Source organism: Branchiostoma lanceolatum, chromosome 4, assembly GCF_035083965.1.
Source record: "Branchiostoma lanceolatum isolate klBraLanc5 chromosome 4, klBraLanc5.hap2, whole genome shotgun sequence".
Lineage (NCBI taxonomy): Eukaryota > Metazoa > Chordata > Leptocardii > Amphioxiformes > Branchiostomatidae > Branchiostoma > Branchiostoma lanceolatum.
This window is the reverse complement of record NC_089725.1, coordinates 5,423,126-5,448,129: the sequence shown is the minus strand read 5'-3', so window position 1 is coordinate 5,448,129 and position 25,004 is coordinate 5,423,126. Positions and strand designations below refer to the sequence as shown.

General features: G+C 42.2%; 1 long non-coding RNA gene across 1 annotated transcript; it reads right to left on the bottom strand.

Moving 5' to 3' along the window:
* Positions 1-12,087: 12,087 nt before the first annotated feature.
* LOC136432323 (uncharacterized) lies at positions 12,088-24,352 on the bottom strand. Its single transcript, XR_010755511.1, has 14 exons — positions 23,937-24,352; positions 22,909-23,106; positions 22,460-22,619; positions 20,015-21,881; positions 18,879-18,940; positions 18,477-18,581; positions 18,141-18,250; positions 14,398-14,431; positions 14,036-14,155; positions 13,562-13,651; positions 13,151-13,315; positions 12,838-13,032; positions 12,501-12,624; positions 12,088-12,203 (listed from the first exon to the last, which is right to left on the bottom strand). It is a non-coding gene; the product is annotated as an uncharacterized lncRNA (long non-coding RNA).
* Positions 24,353-25,004: the final 652 nt, after the last annotated feature.

Genomic DNA, 25,004 nt, shown 5'->3' with positions numbered 1-25,004 from the left:
CTCTTATTCCGGACCATATCCTCCACCGATAGCAGGACCCTTCTTAAAGCCTCTGTCTCCTTTACCGCTATAATCTCCTCCTGCTCCTGTCCCTGCCAGTAATCTGCGCACTGTGCCACGCCTTCTTCTGTTGTCCATGACCCTGCCCACTTAAAACCAGAAGCATCCGAGGAAAGTGTGACCACCTCGTGTTTCTCTTTCATCCATTGGATGAGCCCCTCCCAATGATCTAGGAATCTCCAATGCTCTATCTGACTCCTTACATCCCCTTGTATTGGGACACACGTATTCGCGCCTTTCTTTTGTGCTTGCTTAATGGCCTCAAATATCTCCCTGCAATAAAGACGCGTGGCAGGGACCGCTAGGCCAAAAGAAATGATCTTTCCCGCTAACTTTTGCAAAGTTACGATGCGTACCTCATCACTTTTTAGAACGTCCTCCCTCAAATCGGCAAAAGCGAGCTTTTTACGAATGGGCAACCTGAATGCCATCGCTACCGAATCCGCCTCTAATCCCAAGAATTCTAACACTTGGACCGGGGTTAGCTGTGACTTATCTAAGCCTATGAAAAAACCCACGCTAACCAGCACACTACACATGATGAACACCGCTGCTTGTGCCGCCTCATAATCGGGTTTTAACACGCCTTTTTCCTCTTCTATAACGACTCTGTGTTCTTCTTCCTGAACAATCAACTGGCCCGCATGTCTATCGTCTATGTACAAGGACGATGGAACTCCCAGCTCTCTTATTCTATGCATTACCACATTGCCTATTGTCTGGTAGATAAAGGCTGACCCCCGCCGGCCAAATGGTATCGTCGATGACGTATACCATGTCCCCCCCCCACTGGAAACCCACTAATGGTTTGCTCCCTTCCGTTATAAACACGTGGTCATAACCGCTCTTGTCATCGCACTTGGTCTGGAAGTGCCCCTACCGACATATCTCGTTAATTCCACAACGGAATCAAGCTTAAACGGGCACTCCTTCATCCACAAATTCAAATATCTTAAGGCATGACACAATCGAGGCTTCGAAGGTTCCACTGTTAACGGCATGACCAAATACGGGGGTGGTACTGAGCCCACCCTTCCCAAAATTGTTACCGCTCCTGTTTCAATTCTTGCTCGGATAGAATTAGTTACAAATTCAGCGAACGGCTCACAACTCGGGAGATTCGGGAAATACCGAGACGGAGGGAAAGCTATATTAGAGTACGACTTTCCCTTGAACTTACCAGAAAACGGCTGAATGAAGTCGTACAAAGATACCCCGTACCGTATCCACTTGCTCACCATCTGACTCTTGGAAGTGTGTGCTGTCGACGTCCCTAAAATCGACGCCCATTCTTCAACATGGTTATGTAACTCCCCTGCTCGAAAAGTATCAGGGTCTCTGAAAAGCAAGGAATCAGCCGATGCCTTCACCTTTCCTGCTGATATTTTCAAAACACTCGGAGAGACCAAAGCCTTTCTAGATTTATCTTTTGTTACCCAACCGATCTCCTCAACGAGGTAATTACTATAAGCTTCAAGTGGGTCAAAAGTATGACGAAGTTCGAATTCTTTAATGACCGGAGTTGTCCACTTGTTTACCTGTAACAGAATAAGACTATAATCACGACTGTGAACAAATCAATAACTCAAGATACCTAGATTAACTTGAAACACCTGGTACGCACCCGCTACAAACAAAACACACATTCAATCATGCTGTTCAAGACTTTAATCAAGTTTGTCCAAATCACATTCCGATTCGTTCCAGGTTCGTCCTCGTGGATCAATGGCCGACACAAGTCGGATTCCTCAATCAATACCAGCTGTGGGTCTACCTTATCTACTAATAACAAAATCTCACAATTCCACAAAACCGGCTCTTACATCCTTTCTTGAACGTTTAAAGCTTCTGCGATTCAAAACGTTCACGCTGATGCACCACTTGTCACAGTAATTGCAAACATAAAACACAAATGGTTTTCAAACTCAAAATTCAGGCAATTATAAACCTCATTGCGCATACTAAATCAAAATGTCATAATTCAAAGTCTTCTCACATTCCTCCAACGCTCCTGCGGTTTAATACAAACATCAAGCATAACCACACAACTGGAGCTTCACGTCAAATTAACATGTCATAACCCAAAGTCTTCTCACATTCCTCCCACGCTCCTGCGGTTTAATACAAACATCAATCATAACCACACAACTGGAGCTGCAAGTCAAATCAAAATGTCATAATCCAAAGTCTTCTCACATTCCTCCAACGCTCCTGCGGTTTAATACAAACATCAATCATAACCACACAACTGGAGCTTCAAGTGAAATCAAAATGTCATAACCCCAAGTCTTCTCACATTCCTCCAACGCTCCTGCGGTTTAGTACAAACATCAATCATAACCACACAACTGGAGCACACAACAACACAAATTCCTCACTTCTTTCCCTTACTAGGACAATCCCTAGACCAATGGCCCTTCTGGCGACACTTAAAACAAATATCGTCCGGCTGTGGCTGCCTTCTAGCCCTAGCGAAATTTTTCTCCTGTTGCTTAGCTTTCTTTCGTGGGGGCTCACCACGATCTACTGGTACTGCCCCTGCCAGGTCAGACAATGCCTTACGGCTCTTGATAAATCCATGCATAGATCTACGTATCTGTTTCACGACAGGATCCCCTAACATATCTATAATCAACTCATTGAAGAAATCCTGGTCGACCAGCGGCCTCACTGTCTGCAACATGGCCCCATACTCTCCCGCTTTGGCGTGGTTCTGATGCTTAGCGGTGATCGCCAGGGTCTCCAAAAGGCCCAATGCCCTTCTAGCATCGAAGGCTGCGGGTGGACGAGACGCCAGCTGAACGAGCTCCTCCTTGATGCTGTCTACTGAGCCTCCCCTTAGCTGCGCCATCTCCTCCCTCATACCGGACAGTTCTCGCCTCAACCGTTCGAACTCCTGAAGTATAAACAAGCAAAATAGTCACCCTCCACTATTTTCAGCTTGCCATATCCATACCATCAACATGGTTAACGCTCGCCGTTACCCCGCCTTATCTTTAAAACTTCAAGCCCATCACGCTACATCTTACATTCCGCAAATGTACAGATCAATCACGACACCATGGCAACGCTCGACTAACGCCATCAAGTGTCCGCATTAACATACGCAGGGGAACACACGTCACCAGAGCGTACACATTACTCACGTCACACTAGTCACGTCCGCCTGCCCCTCAGCGAGTGCCCACACTATACTGTGTAAGAAAACACTCAACCAAAGGCATTGACGAACGCCACCACAGCGTACGAATCACTCACGTCGCGCTGGCCACGCTCGACTGTCCCTCAGCAAGTGTTGGCACTGAAATATACTAAACAACACTCAGCCGAGGACATCGACGAACGCCACCAAAGCGTACCGATACCTCACGTCACGTGTCACCGTTCGACTGCCTCTCAGCGAGTGTTGGTACTAAAAAGTGCCAAACAACACTCAACCGAGGACATCGACGAACATCACCATAACATACAATCTGTCACGTCAGGTGTGTCACCACTCGATTACCTCTCCGCGAGTGTCGGCACTAAAATGTGCTAAACAACACTCAACCGAGCACATCGACGAACATCACCATAACATACAATCTATCACGTCAGGTGCGTCACCGGTCGACTACCTCTCATCGAGTGTTGGCACTAAAATGTGCTAAACAACACTCAACCGAGGACATCAACGAACATCACCGTAACCTACACTCTGTCACGTCAGGTGCGCCACCGCTCGACTGCCTCTCAACGAGCGTTGCCACTAAAATGTGGTAAACAACACTCAACCGAGGACATCGACGAACATCACCATAACAAACAATGCGTCACGTCACGTGACACCGCTCGACTGCCTCTCGGCGAGTGTTGGCACTAAAATGTGCTAAACAACACTCAACCGAGGGCATCGACGAACATCACCATAACATACAATCTGTCACGTCAGGTGCGCCACCGCTCGACTGCCTCTCAGCGAGTGTTGGCACTAAAATGTGCTAAACAACACTCAACCGAGGGCATCGACGAACATCACCACAGCGTACAAATCACTAATGTCACTCCGGCCACGCTCGACTGCCCCTCAGCGAGTATTCGCACTACAATGCAAGCGAACACTCAACCGAGGACATCGACGAACGTCACCACAGCGTAAAATCACTAATGTCACGCTGGCCACGCTCGACTGCCCCTCAGCGAGTGTCCGCACAACAAAGTGCAAGCGAACACTCAACCGAGGACATCAACGAACGCAACCACCGCGTACACATCACTCATGTCACGTGTGTCACCGCTCGATTGCCCCCCAGCTAGTTTCAGCACTAAAATGTGCCAAATAACACTCAACCGGGGGACATCGACGAACATCACCACGACATACAAATTCATCACGTCACGTATGCAACCGCTCGATTGCCCCCAGCCAGTGTCAGCACTAAAATGTGCCAAATAACACTCAACCGAGGACACCGACGAACATCACCACGACGTACGAATTAATCACGTCACGCATGTCACCGCTCGATTACCCCCAGCTAATGTCAGCGCTAAAATGCGCCAAATGACACTCAACTGAGGACATCGACGAACATCGCCACGACGTACACACTTGCCACGCCACGTATGTCACCGCTCGATTACCCCCAGCTAGTGTCAGCACTAAAATGTGCCAAATAACACTCAACCAGGGGACATCGACGAACATCACATGGCGCGCATACAACACAAAACTGTACCAAACAATGTACAATAAACTTTCTATGAAGACATAACAAACTAAAACTGTCTACATAAACACAATCAACGGTTCTAAAATGAAACACAAAACTTTACCAATCTCAGTCGGACGCAAAGTCAAATGTAACCAAATCAGAAAGCACACGCAAGCAACTATCAGGAAGACTACATCCTTCCACAACCGAAAAAGCATACAACCAAACAAAAAAGCACAAATCACCTGCTGAGCGGTCAGCTGAGATGAGCCCTGGGGCCCACTCAACGGGTGCACGGGCAGGGACGCCGCCGACGTTCCAGGTATAGCGTCTAACTGCTGCGTCGGTGGAGTCGGCTGCTGTTGCCGTACCGGTTGTCCCCCGGGTTGCTGCTGCGCCGTGGGTGCAGCTACCTGCTGCTGTCCAACCTGCTGTGTCCCTTGCTGTTGCTGCTGTCCAACCTACTGTGTCCCTTGCCGTTGCTGCTGTCCAACCTGCTGTATCCCTTGCCGTTGCTGCTGTCCAGAACCCTGAGGATCCTGATGAACATCCTGCAAGCCCGCGGTGGGCAGCGTCGGTACTTGGCTTGTCATTCCTCTATAGGCACACAATACCACTTCATAACTGGATCAAACCACGACATACACACGCTACCCACCCGAGGAAACTTACATCGAAAGGGCAGAACAAGGCCCACTCCGACCAAGGACCAGGACACCGATTTGCCAAGGCCGAAAGCTCCACTCAGGCACCCTTCCCTTACCAGTTACTGTAAACCACCCGAGTAACCCTGTTACGAAAACCAGAGAACAAAAAAAAAATTCTCCACGCATACAAATGCAAATATCCCACGTGCAGAAAAACCCGCCAAAATCGCGTCGACTCAAACCAGCTGCAACAAAAAACCGTCAAAGCACACACCGGTAAAACAAAAGCACAAAATAAAACCCGAGGTTAGCAGCCAACTATCCAACACCCCAGTAACACACCTAGTTCGTAAAAAGAAAAGACGAACCCACGTGCAAAATAACCGAAAACGAGAAAAACCAGAAACCCTTTACACTCGTTACGGCCTCAAAAATCCCTGCCTCCCGCTCTACCAGTCAAAATTAGCCCACTAACTAGCCCAAACCTTGACCGAAATGCCGTCGTGGACGTCCACTGGAAAATTCTCACGGCTGGAGACGCCGCCCGACACCGCAGGCGCTTGCTGAAACTCCTGCACGACCTTGCGGCGAAAACCACGTAGAGCTCAGGACAAGACTCCAACACGTCCTGCCGCTGTGGATGAATCTCAATGGCTGACACAGAAAGGTCAACTGCCTGACCTTATATAGCATGAGGTGATGTCATTGGCGGATTGATCCAATTATCGCGCAGTGTAAATAGAGAACGAGCGTGCAAATTTCAGCTCATGTTCTCACTTTGGGGTCCTCAACCTATGTAAATCCCTAAAGTCAAAATATTGTGTTCTGCGACATGATAACAAAGTAGTAGCAAAGTAGTAGACCTGTTACCGGGATAAAAATATTTTTGATGCATACCTGATTTCTGCGGTTGAATAGGAGGAGGAGCCTTTAATTGCGCCTGACACGGTGAGGGAGCATTCGTATTGAAGTCTTTCTAAATGGGAAGCTTGGTCAGCGGTGCACCCGTGCCAAACCATATCTGCATATTCAAGACTAGGGCGAATAAATGACTTGTAAATTGTTTCTAACACATGGCGGGGAAGTCTTAACTTAAGGCCTCTAATAACAATAATTCTATTAGAAACACTGCTAAATACAGAGTTGAGATGATTGTTCCAAGACGTATGAAATGTTAAGATTGTACCAATATGTCTATGAGATGTGACAGTTTCAATTTCAGATGCTCCAAGAAAGAGAGAAGGGTGATTTGGAGGGAACTTTTTGGAAGTGAAATACATCTCCTTTGTCTTAGATGGATTTAACTCCATCAACCATGTATTTGACTACTTTGATATTTTGGATATATCAGAATTAAGTCTATATGCAGATGTAGTTGGATTGTTAACAATCTCAAATAAAGAGCTGATATTGAGATGTGATGTTTCTTGTTGGTAGCTACAGCAACAAGCATTAACAAAATTTTAGCGCTTACTCAGGTTGCAACTGCTATGAACACATCTGCGGACCCCCATGCCTACCCTACTAGATTTTGGCCAGCCTAGACGCCATCCATAAAACTGATCATGACTTGTTTACGCCTGCTTGAGTTTTCCGCCACATCCTGACGCATTTCTTCTGAATTCAAATGCAGACAAAAAATAGTCCCAATTTTGTTCAACCATGTGATTAAAGCCTAAACAGTGTTACTCTAGGTTTTTCACTTGGTCATTTTCAACCATGGTTGTTACCGTATTGTTGTTGGTTGTTACCCTGGTATGTGACCTCGGTACTGCAGCAGAACTTCCGTTTTTTAATCTTTAGACCTGGACGTGCTATGGATTTGATATTTTGATAATACTGTAGATATAGATTTTTCTCATTGGTTATACAAATGAAGTCCAAATTTGCATAATTTGCACTTTATGATGTACATTTACATACACTACCTCCATACTAGATATCATGGAAATGCATCAATCCTTTGTTTATTTTCATTGGAATATTTTGACAAAACATCTCTGCAGTTCCAGAGCAAGCTGCTAGGGGGGCAAACCTACAGCACCTTTCATCAGAAGCTTTCTGCTACCAAAAAGTCAGGACCATGGCACGTCCAGGTCAAAAGTTGATAAAAAAACAGAAGTTCTGATACAGTTCCAAGGTCACGTACCATGGGCCCAAAATCGACCTTGGTATTCCCAACACCTACCCTCATACCAAATGTCATCACAATCCATCCAGACGTTCCAGAGTTATGCTTGCGGAAACACATACACAGAACTTTTTTCCATTTTTCATTGAGATGGTTCATCTATTCATTCATACCTATCAAAGGGTCCCTACATACATATACTTTCCGCCAGAAGTTCTTTTAAGACACTCACAAGCTAAGAGCACGCAGCACTGCATGGAAACAAAGATTTTCACAAGTTTGCAAGCTTGGGCACTATGGTGAAACCCAACATTTCCTTGCTGTGTACACGGCTTTCCTAACCCCGTGTCACCAAGATTGGACACATGTGCACACAAAAGTGCACACAAAGTGTCCAAAGTTTCCCACCTTAGGAAACATCTCGTGCCGGGAATAATTAACCATGATAATAGAGACTTGTGAAGTGCGTGAAAATTTACCTCGAGCAAGGAGCGCCTTGCCTGAGTAATTGTTTAAACTTTTTGCCCTGGGTAAAATGACGTAAACCTATGATTTTTTAAAACCTCATTGTGTAAACCCATGATACGTGTCTAATTCGTTACATAATCGGGAAAGCCTAAAATACTGGTGCCAAACGATAACGCATTAAATGTGTGGCAAGGCGTTGTATTGAAAACAAAACGAATGCTCTCATGATTTCACTCTTATAAACATTGACGTATGGGTCGGAGTCGTTGATTAAGGAGAACTCCAGCATATTGCCTGCTTTGCGTTTTCATTGCAAACATTGGCGTCTCTTGGTGCAATTTTGACTCCCATTTGTCTGACTCTAAGCCTGAGTCACGTTGTAAACAAAGACAAGACGACGTACCCACGCGGAGTATAATTAGCATATCATTGTTCCCAAACCACAGAACTCGATATCTAACATTGAAGTTCTTGTTTCACGTCACTGCTGGTATAAAATATACGGGTGATTTGGGTTCGAAACCTTATCCCCAAACCTGGCCCGTACGTCATCGACATAGCCTCTAAAAGGCCCCGAGGATGAGTGGGGATAATAGTAGAAATTGGCCAAATAGATCAAGGATTGAATAGTATGCTAAGGGAGTCGGCTACGGAGAGAGGGTTCAACTTGCAAGCAAATATTCTCACTGTAGCCGGCGAAGTTAGTTTATCATCGACCATTCGTGATCTTCTGTATTTGGGTCTATGATCTACGAGTTGATTTGAATCTGTGCTTTTATGAAATAGTCATTTGCCCGTTGCAAAAATAAACACCGATTTGATGTGTATTGTGCTGTCTGGGCTTTTGTTTCTATGACAAGGGCGACAAAAAACTGAACGTAAATCTTATCTTTCTGTATTAATTTTCTGTACCGACTGTGATGTTCGTTCAAGTCACATGAATGTAGACTGCTATGTGTATCACTTTGATTAATAGAAAGATTAACTACGTCACACGCGAACTATTATCGACATAGGTCCGTGTCTCCGTAAAACACACACACATACATCTAACATGTTCACCTTGCACTGAATGGCGTCCATTGCCTTTTAGTAAATGTTGTTTTGGAACATGACATGTTATATATTTGACTTGATGTATTCTAATTTCCTCGCCGGTTATATCGTCGATAGAACGATTTACTTGCAACTTTTACTGTTAACCTACTAATTTATCAGGCTGTCGTCATTATTCATAAGACACGGCCGCATGTTTTAACACCGTCCTTGGCAGGTATTGTTAATCTGTGAAAAACTAGTAATCAGGCTGCTCAAATCTGAATGTATGCAATAGACATACACGGTGTTTCACAAGTAATTATGTCTGTGTCAATGCAAATTCTAGTAAAAAAAGGGACATCCAATAGTATTTCTCGGTTAGCACGTGGTTTAAAAAGCAGGGACCAATCAAGGTTCTTGTCACCATTTTCAAATCTTTCAGTTTGTATTTGAGATGTGCAGATGTGTGTTGTTGCTATCTCTGTGTCTGGATACTAGCGTGGGTTATTTGACTCCTGCCTGGGATTATTTTGAGCCTGGTTTCTATTCTACGACAAGACTGATGCACGGCGTTTGAACACAGAACATCGCGACAGGAATCTACCTTTGTGACTTCCTTGTAAAGCCACGGAGATTATATGGACAAATGACCTTGGTAAAGCAAGACAGTCTGGACTTTTGACTACGGCTTCGCCCCGGACTTTTCAACCCGTGTCGGATGAAGAATGTGGACATTGCAGCGGCGTGTCTGGATACAGTAAAGCAACGAGCGACGAGTCATACGGACCGTGCGGCTAGGTTTTAGCCTGACACTACTGCGCCACTGGACAGTTCAGCCTGACTACCTCAGTTCGATGAAAACGATGACTTTCTGCCTCTAGAGGGCAGCAGTTAGACAGAATTGTAGACAACAACATTTGAAATCCATGTAGAATTCGAACTTATCAATGCATGTAGCTGTTAACCTAATAGATTTGTTAGAGTTTTGTACATGTTTCGAACTAATGTTAAATGTATCTGTATTCTTTTGTTAATTTTCATTCAGACACTTCGTACGTTTTCACCTTTTGTCTTGGTATTGTTAGCTTAGTCTGTGTGTAACTGTGAACGTTTTAAAAGACTGCATGTGTAAATGTAAATGTATGTAATTGAGAGAATGTATCGGCTGGAATGTATTGGTTGTTGTTCATCTCTAATTAAGTGAATAAAATGTCAATCTTTACGAGCAATGATTCCGTGTGCTTTCGGTATGACGAGGTGGTATAAGGCAGGGGGCTGGGAGGGGGCAGGGGGGTGTCCCAGGGGCGTAGTAGCATAGCAACGACGCTACTTTCAATGACAAAAGGTGTTTTGAAGGAGTACCCGGATGTGTCTGGACGGGCCGCGTTATTAGACCAACTGGGGAGATAATTAGGTGATAATTACGCGATAATTGCTGCTAAATTATGCACCACTCGTTGGCACACAAAGGCCGACACATGTAATTTCCACACATGTCCACACGTTTACACACTTGTGCGCACAGGTTTTCATCGAAGGACACAAAGTGTACACGCAAATGGTCCGTTTACACAGATGTGCATAGGTTCCCCAAAAGGGACACATCGCATTTTCACTGTGGGAACTCATTGAAACCCGTGGAAATTAGGAATTTCCTAGCAGGTATACACAGGTTTTCAACGCGGAAATCTGTCTGTTCAAGCAGTGCAGAAAGTTCTACGGAATCAAACGTTAGAATACCTATCAGAGTCCCTAGATACATATACTTTCCTATCCGTCGCTTAACCATGGTTAAATTATTTAGACTGACTCCAGGGATCGAGCTGAATATTTTCAAGATTTTTTTTTAAATACCACGTGCTCTCTGAGAAAAGCCGGAAGTACTGTTAAGAGTTTTTCCATGACCATGTCCCTGTGACATGTATGAAAACCAAATGACCTTAAATTTGGTATTAAGAGGGCATATTTCCTATAAGAAATTAGAAGGTGGTAACATGTAAGAGTCCAATTTGGAATAAGTTATTTTTGAAATGTGCATTTTAAATGGGAGGATTACAATTGGAAGAGGGGTGATGCTGGTATAGTCCATGTTTGGGTAACAGTATATGTTTCTGCTTATATTTCCTGAATTCAGGAGGCATTGTATTGGCAATTTGACATTGACACAGCATCAATATTCTGATAGCCTTCAGTACCCCCTAGATAAATCACAGTCAGGTGTAGCATATCATATCTTAACAAGCATTTGGCAAACTTTAACAAGGGACTCTTACCTAGTGCGAGAGCAATAAGAAAGTGCTCCCACTGTCCAGCACTTTTAGGGGTGGATTAACCCATGAAATATTAGACTGCCAAGGACAATGGCCATGCCAGACAAGCATAATTCTGACAATAAGCTTTTTTATCAAAACTGAAAGAAAGTTAGACAATCCAACCATTGGATAATCAATAAGCAATACAATACTGTAAATCACCTTGATATAGTGGCAGCAAAATATAGCAGTTTTGTGAAAATGGAGTAGGCCAGGGCACTTATTTTTAACAGTTTGAACAAACATTAGTCTCAGGTACTAGTGATCAATTATTAGCAATGATAAAATTTTAGCGCTTTACTAGTGACCGATAAATCAGCTTAAACTCACGCAACCCTGTAATAGTTGTATTGAATGCTGTATCTTAGTTTCCAACTTAGCATTGTCTTCCTCGGAGGTAGCGTACCTGGAAATATCGCTTGAAATTTTGACGCCTATTTTCAGTAAAAGAAACAAGTATTGACTGGGGCTTTGTACTGACTGTTCATATAACTGCCAGCCAATGTCTCACACTAAATCACAAGCCAGTGTTTTCATTACTTTATATCTGTGCTTTCCAACTAACGCCTTTATGTATAGTTACCTAAAAATCTGTTGTCTATAGATTTCAAACATGACTTGAAGAGCATTTTGTACATGGTAAACACCCGCTTCTTGAGTCCAGTATCGCTTTAAGTTAACGATTTTGACGACATCAGACAAAAAATTGACACTAATGTAGTGTTGCTGATGTTTTATTCAGAGTGTTGCTTATGTTTTATTCAACGTATGGGGAACATTGAGGAGGCAGTGGGATGTCTCTAGGATGTCACCTGGCCTTCCACCTGGCTTCACGGGGATGTGCCTGATTCACCTATATGGACAAAACATATTTGGAAAATTAAATAAATGCCTCCTAGTTCAGAATATAAACATGTAGTATTACATTGATGATATTTTCAAAACAAGTGAAAAATTTTTTCTGAAACCTTGCATAGTGAATAGACTAATGGCTAAGGAAGATCTTATTCATACAGAAAGAAACCAACGTTGAGGTGTTTAAAAAAGAAAATGCTGAACTGATTTCATGCAAGGTAAGGGACGCTTCTCCAAAACAGTTACAGATTAGAGTAACAACTTGAAAAGAACAAATTTTCGAAGGCTTTCTCACCCGACTTCTTCTCCTCCTTGCCATAGCGGATTCTCCTACACCTGGCGTTGATGATAGAGTGCACCTTTATGGTAAAAGGTGCCTGGCGTGGGTTCTCCATCGGGTTGGAGGGTGGCAAGGTGTTCTATAGAAGAAAGTGAGTTGTGACACTATTTAAAGTGGGGCATGTGACAGTAAATGTAGCAACAAATTTGCATGGTCAATTTCTTTGCGTTTTCTTCAATTAAGCATATGTTCAGACAGGTCAAGTAGTGACTAAATGTATAAATTTTTACCTAAAACAAAAAGCACAATGGTTTAATCATTGAGACTACCTGGATAATTATTGACACCTCACCTCTTATAGCACAAAGCTTGTTTTGGTCAAGCTTGCCAAGGACCTCCGAGCCAATGGTGTTGTTGTTCACTAATTCCTCTGTAGTGAACACCGCAACCAGGAGGGCCTTGATCCGCCCAAAGTTTTCCTCAGCATAAACTTGATCTATGACCGCTGCTGGCACGGACACCTGGCGCCATGGTGCTCCGATCAGCCCTGTAGAGTGCAATGATTTTTTTTACTGGTAGTCACAACAGGCAAGGAAGGGAACAGCATTTCATGAAATCATCACATCTGAGTGTTGCGATATATACTTCTCATTAGTGCCGCATACCTCAGTCATGCACAGGGATATTGTTGCTGTACAGTCATTGCAGTTGGTACGAGGCACTTGGTTTTCCGTGCTTGGTGATGGCTGGAATAAGGCCCTGGCTGGCTGCTGCTTTGCAGCACTCGGTGAAGTCGGATGGTAGGTTGTCAGAGTGTTTGGCTGAATTTTCTGCAGCCAAATGAAACGAGATGCACAGGATAAATAAGTATCAAACATGTCTTATGACAGACAAAACACTTCTCCTCAGATAACGTATGCACCTAGACTCTCTTACTTAGTTAACAGTTAAGGATAATTTTGAAATAAGGGAGTCTGTGAAGATGACTTTTCTTAAAGCATTTACCTGCAATATTACAGGAATTTGCTTTAACTTAGTAAACTGAAGAACTGTTAGTTCATAAAAGTGCCACATACCCGCTTCTTCTTCGATTGTACTAGGGTGTCCAACTTGTCATCGATTTCCACCGTATGCTTTTGCAAGTTATGGATGGCTTCAAGGACTTCCTGTGAAAAGATTTGTTTACATGTACTAGGACTGTCTAAGTACACAAAAATCAGGCACAAGATCATAATCAAAGGATACAAAGTGGTCAGTCAAATGTAAGGATTACTGTTTCTAGGCATCAGATATATCAAAACAAGCCATTTAACAATACATGCAGTTCATCTTATCTTTTGGTCTGTGCTTAATCTACATGAGTTGTTTTATCATATCCTCCATAGATGTAAAGCTTCCCCCCAAACACAGTCATTCCACATGCATAATAGGTTTGGATATCTGATGTTATCCTACTCCAGAGACCAACGTTTTCGTCAGGCGTGAAAATGAAAAAATGCCAAGTTAGCCGGGCATAGATATTGCCATTGAGGACTGAGGTTGCAACGTACCCAGTGGCTTCAGGCATGTCCTTCATCAACTGCCACTGGAAATCACCTGGACTGAAGCGGTACATGATGGCTGATGTTTTTTTCTTCTCATGATCATCATACCCACCCATGACATATATGCTACAGCAAAGAAATAAGTTGAAAATCAGCACTGCACTATTGAGAAAAAAGTAACGTATTTGTTTGACAAAAACTGTATAAGTGTATCGTCTCACAGTGTTAACAGATATCAAGGATGAAAGTCAGCGGCTTAAGTTTGAATATTGGTATAGTATAGCAATTTTCTCTACACTTGTTCTCCAAAATAGTGACAGAAATCTGACATCCACTATTGACCCTTTGTACTAGTATTATGATGATACCTTCGTGAGTCTGGCTGGAATCAGCTTTCTATGTCTGAATACAATATGCATGAATAACACAGGTTAATATTAAATCTGTCTGTAATTGTGATCAGTTGATACATTTACATTTGCACAGAAGTCATTTGAATAATAGCTTGTCACGTTGCTGCTACTGGTCCGTAAAAAAAGAATGGCTTCTAAATTTGAATTCATTGAACTGTAACACATGCATCAGACCTAATACATTTTTATTGTAGCTTGTAATAGTTGTATGTTTCTATAGGTTAGAAAACATAGTAGATAAAATGGTCATAGCACACAAAAAGTAAATCAATCGCATTACATAACTAGCATGATATCTGGGAGAAATACTTTACCTGCTTCATCATTTTTATAATCTCCGGATTGACCTCCTAGTTGAGTCTTCTTTCAATTTTCTATTATCATGTGTGTCTTATAATTAAAACAAACTTTTTCCACACCTTTATTGTCTTGTAGGTATGGTGACGATCCGTTTGTTGATAAAAGCAAAACTTCCTCTTTATAAATCAACACATTACATAGCTGATATGCCCTGGAATAGCTTGGAGTCTCTTTGCTTGTTACCCGGAGAATGTTATGGACTACTTTACAAATGTTAGAGAAGTGTCGAAATGGACCTAGGCCTCTTCTTCGGTTTGTGTGCAAAAGGGCTCTGTCATAGAGTTACATGTCCAGTCGTCCAATGCAGTATACGTACTGAACTGATTCTTCGTTGTCAACAAATAGTCCCCGTCTTTCCTCTGCAGTTCTTCGTAATGCTGTGTTTGCCAGTTCAGCGCTTGCTGTTGGCATCTGGAACTGTCGTCGCAGTATGTTATTTTTACTTGTCAATGTCACGATCTCTTGATCCCTTCTCTGAAGCTCGTTCAGCATGCACTGGACGAAAACAGGTCCTCAAGCAGTCTTAAAGCATGCTTAAAGATTCCGTTCTGGCACTCCAAAGTGACTTTACGTAATATTTACGCGGGCTTAAATGTTATATTTACGGTATCTATACGGTATGTGCTTAAACGTAATTTGTGGCACCATTCAAGCAACCATTAAAGTAATGTAAACTAAGCTTGAATCCTAACGTTTACGCTACGTTTAAACACCGTAATCTTTACCTAAATCCCGTTAAATATGCCGCATTTAAGCCTCCGCAAACCGTACGTAGTGGCACTTATTTAAGCAACATTTAAGCACGCGGTAGATATATACCTTGTCGGGTAAACATTCTTTTTATTCACAACACATGAATCTACATAAAAGCACCGCATAATTGATCACGAACAAGAAAACATTTCTAAACACCTGTACGGAAATTACGCAGACAGGGTTTACTTCACTAGCAGTTACTCTTACACAATGATATGTGACTGAAAGTTTCATTTGAAAAAAAGGTAATGATAAAAAATGTTGCTGCACTAAACTATTCGATCATTAAAAAAGAGAAAACTACGAAAAACGTTCCAACTATAACTAATCAAATGATCTACCTTGAGTATATTTTTAAAGGGTGAAAGCTATTTAAAAGGTCATGCAAAAATCATACGACCCTAAATCTAGAAAGCTGCTATCTTGTTCTTCGTCTCCTCCGCCGTTTTCTGCTGTCGGCTCAGTGCTCTTCCCGAAGTTCTTGCTGACTGCCCACTTTGGTACCCCCTCAGGTAGCTTTCGGTCTGAAAGCTCAGTAGACTCCACGCGGCGGATGCCCCTCGATGGGCACACTTCATCCATCCATTTTTTCAGCTTCCGCAGCTTCCCTGACTTCAGGGCCAGTCGTCTGACCTTGAATACCTTGTTAGGGTGCCCCTCCATGTCGCTGTCTCGGAGGACATGTACTCCATGTACAGCACCTCGTCCACCTGCCTCCTTGACTTCTCTGTCCAGCTGTCCCTTGCCAAGGCGTACACTTTCTGTCGTCTCGCCAGTTTTTAAATGAGATATGATCGTGATGAGAAACATTTTCTTGACGATAAGCAAAGAATTTTATGTTGCAACATACATGGCACAGACAACTGCAGACTACTGGAAAATATTGACCAGTAGGTTTAGTACATCAAAGACAGCTACCTACACCTCAACATGCAAAAATGGACTGTCCCAAATCAACATGTTAATCCAGCCCAAAAAATGTAATTTTCTACATCAACCTACTCCAAGTTGACATTTTCAAAAATTGGTCTTTTCCGCAAAATGTCCGGAAATACCACGATACAAAATTGAATCGTCCAAATTAATCCTTGCCATAATTCTCGCAAAGCTGCGCCATGGCAAATTGCTTGTCATTAAACTTTCACATAACAGAAATCAAATTTACGAATCTCATTAAGCATGCTTAAATATCCGATTTGGTGAATTGACGAAAGCAACATATTGTTGAATATTTTTCTACTACATTATCCCTGACCTGAGGCGAAAAAATTGTAAATCTTGTTTTTATTTCTCAAGAATACGTTTTATTTTGGCTAACTGTTAGTGGTCGTCAATATTGGATTAACTTAGATCATATAGAAACGACTATCTTCTCAGAGTTTTAACTTTCTTGATGCCTTCCAGCTGACCTGACGACCACTGACTAAATAAAAACAACAACAAACGGAGTATTTTGTCACACCTCTCAGTACTCAGATGCGAAGGCACCTTGGCGAGGTCTAATACTTGGTGTTACGTATCCTGTACCCCATAACACAAACATTCTAAGGAAAGGAAACATCCGTTCGCCGTTAGTCCAGCGTCGACGGGTTTACTTGGGGGTGCCGGAACTGGGGGGAACATAGATTGTGTCAACAAACATGGCAGGGTAAAGAATTTTATCAACAGGTGTGGTGGCAGTATATTATGATATTAGGTGTCAGCGGCGGGAAAGTCGTGATTCACTGAAACTGTCGCCCAGCTCTCCTCTCAATCCTGCACCTCGTTATCATCACCCCCACGCCCCCCTACCCCACATTAAGTCGTTATCTACAGTGTCAGTAACACACATTCTGCTGGTCTGGTTGGTTATCTTTCTCACGTTTCGAAGCTTGCTGGATTTTGTAACCAGACTATACACCACAGGCTGACATTGGTGAATCATCTTAGTCAGCCTCTTGCACCGCAAGGATGTTCGTCTGACCATCCACATGTTGGCATTGTCGTCATCCGTCTATTAATCATACATCAGGTGTGTATTTGCACTCATTAGATATTCTAAGTCTGCCGGACTCAGTCAACCCTGGCCAACCTTCACTCTGAGGTGCTTCAGCTAAAAATTGCTTTAGAAAATTGACGTGAGAGTCAAAATGCGATAACCTTAGGGTTCATGAAATCTGAAGATTATTAATTACCTCCGTTCTATGTAAAATCCAAAATGTATATGTAAGCTTGAGTTTGTGTGCTAGCAACACCCTTAAAACAGTGCATCAAAAATTGACCTAGTAGTAGTGCAAAGGAGAGTTGGCATTTTGCTAGGCCTTGTGTCATAACTTAAGAGAATAAGTGCAACTTAGCTATATGGTATGCAGGAGGCATAGCCATTGCTTAAGAGACCATGGTTGCAGATTATTATAGTGCCGGGAGATTCCTCACAACCTATGCATCTTCAAAATGATTTTACTGTGAATTAACATGAATTTCAACTAAATGTCGAGGGGAGCATTTCTTTTTCAAAGAATGACGTCTCTAAGATTTGTTTGTCCGTAGTAATGATTACTCTAATCCTGCCACATTATGATGGAAACAAAAATAATCCTTACCATATGCTGTCTGTTGCCTCGCTTGCTGCGATGTCTGCTGTCCTCCTTTCTCTCTACAATTTCTCCTTCCACCGAAGGTTGATGTGGATGCTTCGCAATCCGGCATGCTTCTATCATAGAGAAAAGAATTATAATTCTACTATCTTATTCTAGAAGGCATACCTTCATTTGTCTCTTGATATTGTTTTGTCCATTATTGCAGTCTTTTTACATTGTATTATACATCAGTATAACTTTCAAACATGCCTAATATGTTTATGAGATCAATACTAAAAGAAGCAGAATTCCTCAATCGACTGCTTAACATAAAACATGATTTCTTTTCATGAAACTTACTTTTGACAGACTACAGCTGATTTTTTTCTGTGGTGGTTATGATATGACACATCACCATCCTTGATGACCACAGCGGTTTTTGTGTGACCTCCTCATTGTGTTGGTCTCCCATAAAACAGTAAAAAATATAGTATACGTCAAATCTAAAAGCATTATAGAAGTCATTGGCACAAGTTATGCCCAGAAATGGATGATTTAATGCATATCAATGCATTTTTAATCACTTCAGATTACTGATATGCTGCAAAAAAAGCATATATGCGAGCTACTTTAATTTATTAACATGTAATATTATGCATAAACCACTTATTGAAATTATCACAGATGATTCATAGTCAACAACCAAGACATTACAGCAATGCAATTAAGTGCGTGTAACTTACTGTAAGTGATTCTACTTACTTTGCATGTCCATTGTAGGTCATGTCCTTTCTCAGTCCTCTATAGATTCTCTTCACTTCGCTCTGCAAATATCCAATAAAAGAGATTCAAGTCTTGTTGGCACATTTCATTGTCTTTCCGACACTGTGGGGAGAGTGGGGAGGACCCTAACTTAAGACATTTTTTTCCGTCAGAACGGAATAAAAGACCATTAGGCCTATTAAATATAAATCTTGTTCCAGATGCATTCACGTTGGAATATGCGTTGTTGGCTAATCAAGGTTTTTTTTCAACCTATTGTCAAATTAACGTTAAGTTCTTTTCTAACACTTAAAGTTCTGACGCGTTTTGTTTTGTTCAACTTTTGAACGAAGCCTCATGTTTCGCCTACTTGATATAGTCTTTGTTTCAGAGATGCGTTCACGTTGAAATATGCGCTATCAATGTTTTTTTTGTTATTTAACTTATTGTCAACTTGCGTCCTTTACTAAGCGCTTTAGACCTGACTCAGACAATTGCCTTACTAACAGTGACTTGTAACGTATCTTACTAACGCGATCAAACAACCACCGGTACTAACAGAAATCCCGTCACAGCAAACTTACATCAGCAAACATCAACAACTGTATTTAGAATGCAGAATGTCCTGAAAGACATTTAGACCAAGAACATATGAAAAATAATTCAAAAATTTATATTACGAAAAAATGGCAACAACAGTCATGAAAAGTACGCAAGTCATTTAGAAATCGGGTCTTTACATGGCAAATAATTCGAAATTGCAAGAAAATTACGAAACATGAAAACATCAGCTCGAAAGGGTGACACAAGCAAAAAAAGGCAAAATGAAAATTTATTTCTTGTTAAAAGTACAGAAATCTAGTCACAAAATTATAAAGTTATTTTACAAATGGCACAATTCATTTGAAAAAATAAAATCCAGTAAAAGATCACGTATAGAATTTCATACGCTCTTCATTAAATCCCTGCGTGTAAAGCAGTACACTCGTTCCCCTAAAAGATACATATACGTCCAGTATCAAATTCTACCATTCTACATTCCATCATTTCTTGACCGCATGACTTAAAATTTATTTTCAATAGTTTGATGGAGTGAATGCTAATCGTGCCACTTTAGCCCTACGGCTTACACGTACTGGTTCTCCCTGGGAGCAGGCCTCTTGAATGACATTTCGTTACCCTCGGATGACAGCATTGAAAAGTTCGGTGTTGGTGAGTCTACTGACCGGGATGTTTGGGCGCTCTTGGTGGTGACTGGTGATGCAGTGGCTATGTGTCGTTGTCAGGGTGTCGGCAGGTGTTGCATTGCTGTCCTGGGAGTCTTCCTGTGGCTTCTGTAGTGGCACGACTTCCTCGGGTTTCGTCTTCACCACAGTGGACATGTTGTCTGTGAGCCGATTTCACAAGTCCACTGGGACAGCCATAGAGCTCTTGACTTCCAGAAATTCTCGCTTGTCATCCTCTCTGTACCTGTCTGACAGATCTTCTCTGATGGCTGACTTGACTTCTGGTGAACTTGTCATCCTCTTCTTTGTCGGCCAAGTGCTGTTTAAGTCCCGAGGTCGTTTTTTTCAGCCGACATCTCTACCGCGATCTTATAGGGCGGCCTTATTACTTCCAGGGTGCGCTCCATTCTCTCAATGTCATTGTCGTTACATTTCTGTAGCTTCTTGAAGCTGTCCTTTTTTTATCCTGTCGTTTAGTGACAAAGCTACCACTGCTGTATATTGTTCCACAAACCTGTCTATCATGGGGTAACTGCTGTTCCATCTTGTTTTGCAGTCAAGGGTCAGGTTGTGGCTGGGTTTTACAAGGGCTTTCTGCTGCTCCAATATAACTACTTTGGCAAGATATGAAATCCGAAAGGAGATGATTGGTGGCCTGATGATCGCCAGCATGTTACCTTACTCATGAATGGTGCAATGCATACTGCCAAGGCTAAAAATACTAGTGAAAACTAGATCTACATCTGTAATATGTAGCTCTCCAACAGTTTTTGATAAAGAATTTTACAGCACTTCAATTTCTACATTACAAGTTTTAACAAAAAAACTAGTTAACTCATTAATATTGCTTACCCCCCCCCCCCCCCCCAACAAAAAAAAAAATTGTTGCAGCCGCATCAAAGTCAAACATGTCAATATGTGGTCCATCAATGCTGATTGTCAGCACCTGGTTCAGTGTGTCATCCTTCAAGTTGCTGCGCAGACGAGTCTTGACCCTCTTTAGGGTGCTAAAGGGTCGCTCATTGTCAGCAGTACTGGCTGGAATCACCATCAGCACTGATGCCAACAGCTTCATTCTGGGATACAGCTCATCCATAATGGCATCTGTTAGCAGGAGTTTGACCAGCTGCCCCTGAGACATGTGGCGATTCTGCGCAATGTACTCATGCAGTCCCAACCACTCACCACAGACAGCATCAACGTCAACAATCCCCCATACTTCACTACCATAATGTGCCGCATGAGACTTCATCTCGGCACAGAAATAGCACCAGGCATCCCTGACGGGTGCAGCACAACAAAGCTAGACAGCAGCTAGGTAGAATAAAACCGTCCTCAAGATTCTCCAACAGCTGGTCGATGAAAGGTTCCCTTACCTCCCTCTGCCACTTGAGCTTCTGGCCAGGTGACACAGAGATGGAGAACGCTTCCAAACCACCACCTGCTGAAAAAATCAAGCTCTGGCTTGCTGAGTCTAGTGTGCCTTCCCTCATCCCTCTTACCACTCTCATGGTCGTCTGCACACTGCGGTGTATCTGCAGCAAATTGATATGCTAGAAACTCCCCGAGAGTGAAGGCAACGATGGCAGCAGGTCACACAGGAGATAGAGGGTGGCCAGAGTCTCCCATTTCCTTAGCCAAATCATGATAAGAGCCCAAAAGCAGTTGCAATATCCCTCCTTTCGTGGTCAAGAGTCCTTCGCGCAGCAGGAAGCAGGCACTAGTAGATGTAGTCACACGAGGCATCATGGCTTAGCCACCGGGTGTCCTTGGTTTCCTATTTGATAAAAAAAAAACATTAATAAAAAAGGGAAGCAGGCTGTTGTAGCGGCCTCGAATGAACATCCCAGCATGTCTCGTCGTCTTATCCCCTGTCTGCATTCGCACACCTGGATGCCACACCCTCATTAGTCTTCACCTGAGTACAGCTCAACATAACTGTGTTGCTGCAGAAAAACAATTTCACGCTAATGACTTCATCAAACGCTATAAATCGCGATATTCAGTCACAGGTAAAGTCTCCCTGGTGAGCACCAGAAATTATATATTAGCTATTAATGCATACATGTTCCTTCCTGAATGTGATCATCAATGTGATATCATAGGAGGGCATGCAACATGTATCTGTACAAGTTGGACATCAATCGCGGCCGAGTTCCATCAGTGTGTATGTGCCATACTTTGCACAGTGCACATGGCCTGGCGTATCGGTCCATCATCACCACTACACAAGGGGTTGCCATTGGGATGTCGATCGGGAAAATAAATTCCTGCTTTTGTCTACAAACCTGTGCTAGCAATATAATGATACAGTTGTGCTGCAGGAATGGTTTGTTGTCAGTGAAATTAACTTACCCTAGCCGTTCTCATGACGTTGACCTCTGGTGTGTCACGCTTCAATATCCTTTTGGTAATTAAACAGTTGTACCTCTCTGGTCCGAACATCCAGATACCAGGGGCTGGCCCATACTCTCAGATACTCTGCCACGTGATGCAGCAAGTGCGTCATGATTGACTGTAAAAATATACGAATATATAAATAAACGAATGCGAAAATATGCAACGTTAAGCATTATGTTCAATACTTCATAACTGAACTTCATAACAATAACAAAGGTGCAACGAGAAAAATAAATCCCGAACGTTCCAACTGAAATACACATATGATAAGGAAAAAGATCCAAAATACAGTAGAGAATGAAGTACACTGTTGTCGACAAAACTGTCGTTTTGCACTTATATTCCGTCTCTCTATCGTCTATCTTTACCCCTCATCGGGGTAGAACTTTGGAACAATATCTTACATTGGTCATGTGGGGCCAGTGGAGCTGCATTCCTGCAACGGCTTCAGGCATCTGGTGGTCATAGTCATCAATCTCTTTTGCTGATATTGTAGGTGAGCACATCACTGATAGACAGTCGAGGAGCTTGAAGAGGCTTTGCTTTTGGTCTTTCCCAAGTAATCCCCGAAGGACATACTTGAGATGACCATCCATAGAAAGCTGAGAACGAAGGGAGACTGTGTTTAGGGTTACACAAGTATGTAAGTTTGTTCATACAGCAGTATATATATATATATATTCATGATCAAATTTCTTGACATGCACATCGCTAATAACGTCAAACGAATTTCTGCTCCAACTGTACATGTTTATTTGTTTAATTTAGATCTCCGTTTAATGATATACAATATGCAATATTCTTCTATACAATTGGTTAACTAAGAATTCACCAAAAAAATGTGGTGAAATCAAATATAAACGAGAGACGAACGAGGGAGGTCAGAGTACATAGGTGAAAACATAATCTGGATGTAGTAGACAGAAAACCAGAAGTAATCATAAATAACGAATATAGGTAGCTTAAATAACTTAAATAAACTGAACATAATGTACATGCGAATTAGGAAACTCAAACATAATGATTAACATAAATTATAAACATAATTAAGTGATTAATATACTCTCTATGGTATAACATAGAGCTTGGTTTGACATACGCGCATGGCGCATCGAAACCTAAATCCGCAAAACGCACTTACGCCTACTCTTCTGTTCCATTTTTTTAAAAGCTCACAAAGGGAGCAATGATTGAGCATGACACCGATGGGCGTTTGTTCTTTTCAAGGACAAAATATGGACGCAAAGTGACGTCAGACAACCCCAATACACATCTATCTAAACATTATATGATAACCTTGGTTTTATCAGGCATCACCCGAAGTTTGCACTACTTGTGACCCATGTTTGGTGGTCAGCGGAGTGAGTACATGTACTAGTACGATACAGAACACCGTAAACCCATTTAGAAATGAATACAAAAGCAAACATACTGGGCTGTTCGCATACCCAACAGGCATGGAGGTGTGATCCCGAGTTTGCGGTCTTGTATATAGCTTGTTGCCCCCTGGCGGGTCTGTGATGGTGCATAGGAGCTCGTATCCGGAACGTCTGGTTGATGCCCATCGTACATCATGACTCACTTATGCAGTTCTAGTAACTCTTTCACAAGTTTGCTCATGAAGAGGTTCATGTCGGAAGGGGTGTTTCGTCCTGAAAACGGCCAAGAAAAGGTCAAATACTTTCAACATATTCAGAGAATCACCTTCCAATATTACTATCCGATTTTGCAAGATAAGATCCAAATAAAGATAGTTATATTTTTATCGATTTATTCCGTAAACACACAGGGTTTCTGAAAAATAATAATATAGATAAATACAACAAGCAAATGCCTTTGCCCTTTAACTACAAAGTCATTCCTTTTGTAGATTTCAAATGCTATTGAAAATTTAACTAGTTTGAAAAGAAGGGTATAAATTTTTTGTCAGATATTCTTCGATAATTCATCTCTAAGGCTTACACTACGGTGACCTTATGATAAGTTACGATAAATAATTCAGTTAGACACTAAATTCTGGTACCGACAGTCGTATTTATCACTAAGTGCTCTTACTTAGTCAGAAGTTCGGCAGATGGACAGGCAAGTTGATGAACGGGAATATTCCACAGACATATACGCACAGCTTCGGTTCTCGTACTGACTGACTACTCCTCTGGCTCAAGACCTTTTGTCTCTAACTAATCAGTGACGAATATTCTATTGTCATTGATAACCCAGACTGGCAACTGCTCGCGTAAAAGTGTAACAGGGTCTCTTCCAGCCAACTCAATTGTATTGCATATCAGCACTGGCAGGAGCATAATGAGCAACCATTGTCTTAGCTATTGTTAACCAAGACATAGGGACCAAGGGCATATGCATACAAGATCAAAGGGAGATCAAAGCGTATGCCTACCCGCATACGTAATATACAAGGCACAAACACATACGCATACACGTTATATACTATTAGGTTCTACAATGTGGGAACACTAGTTATACATATAGAATAGTCAGG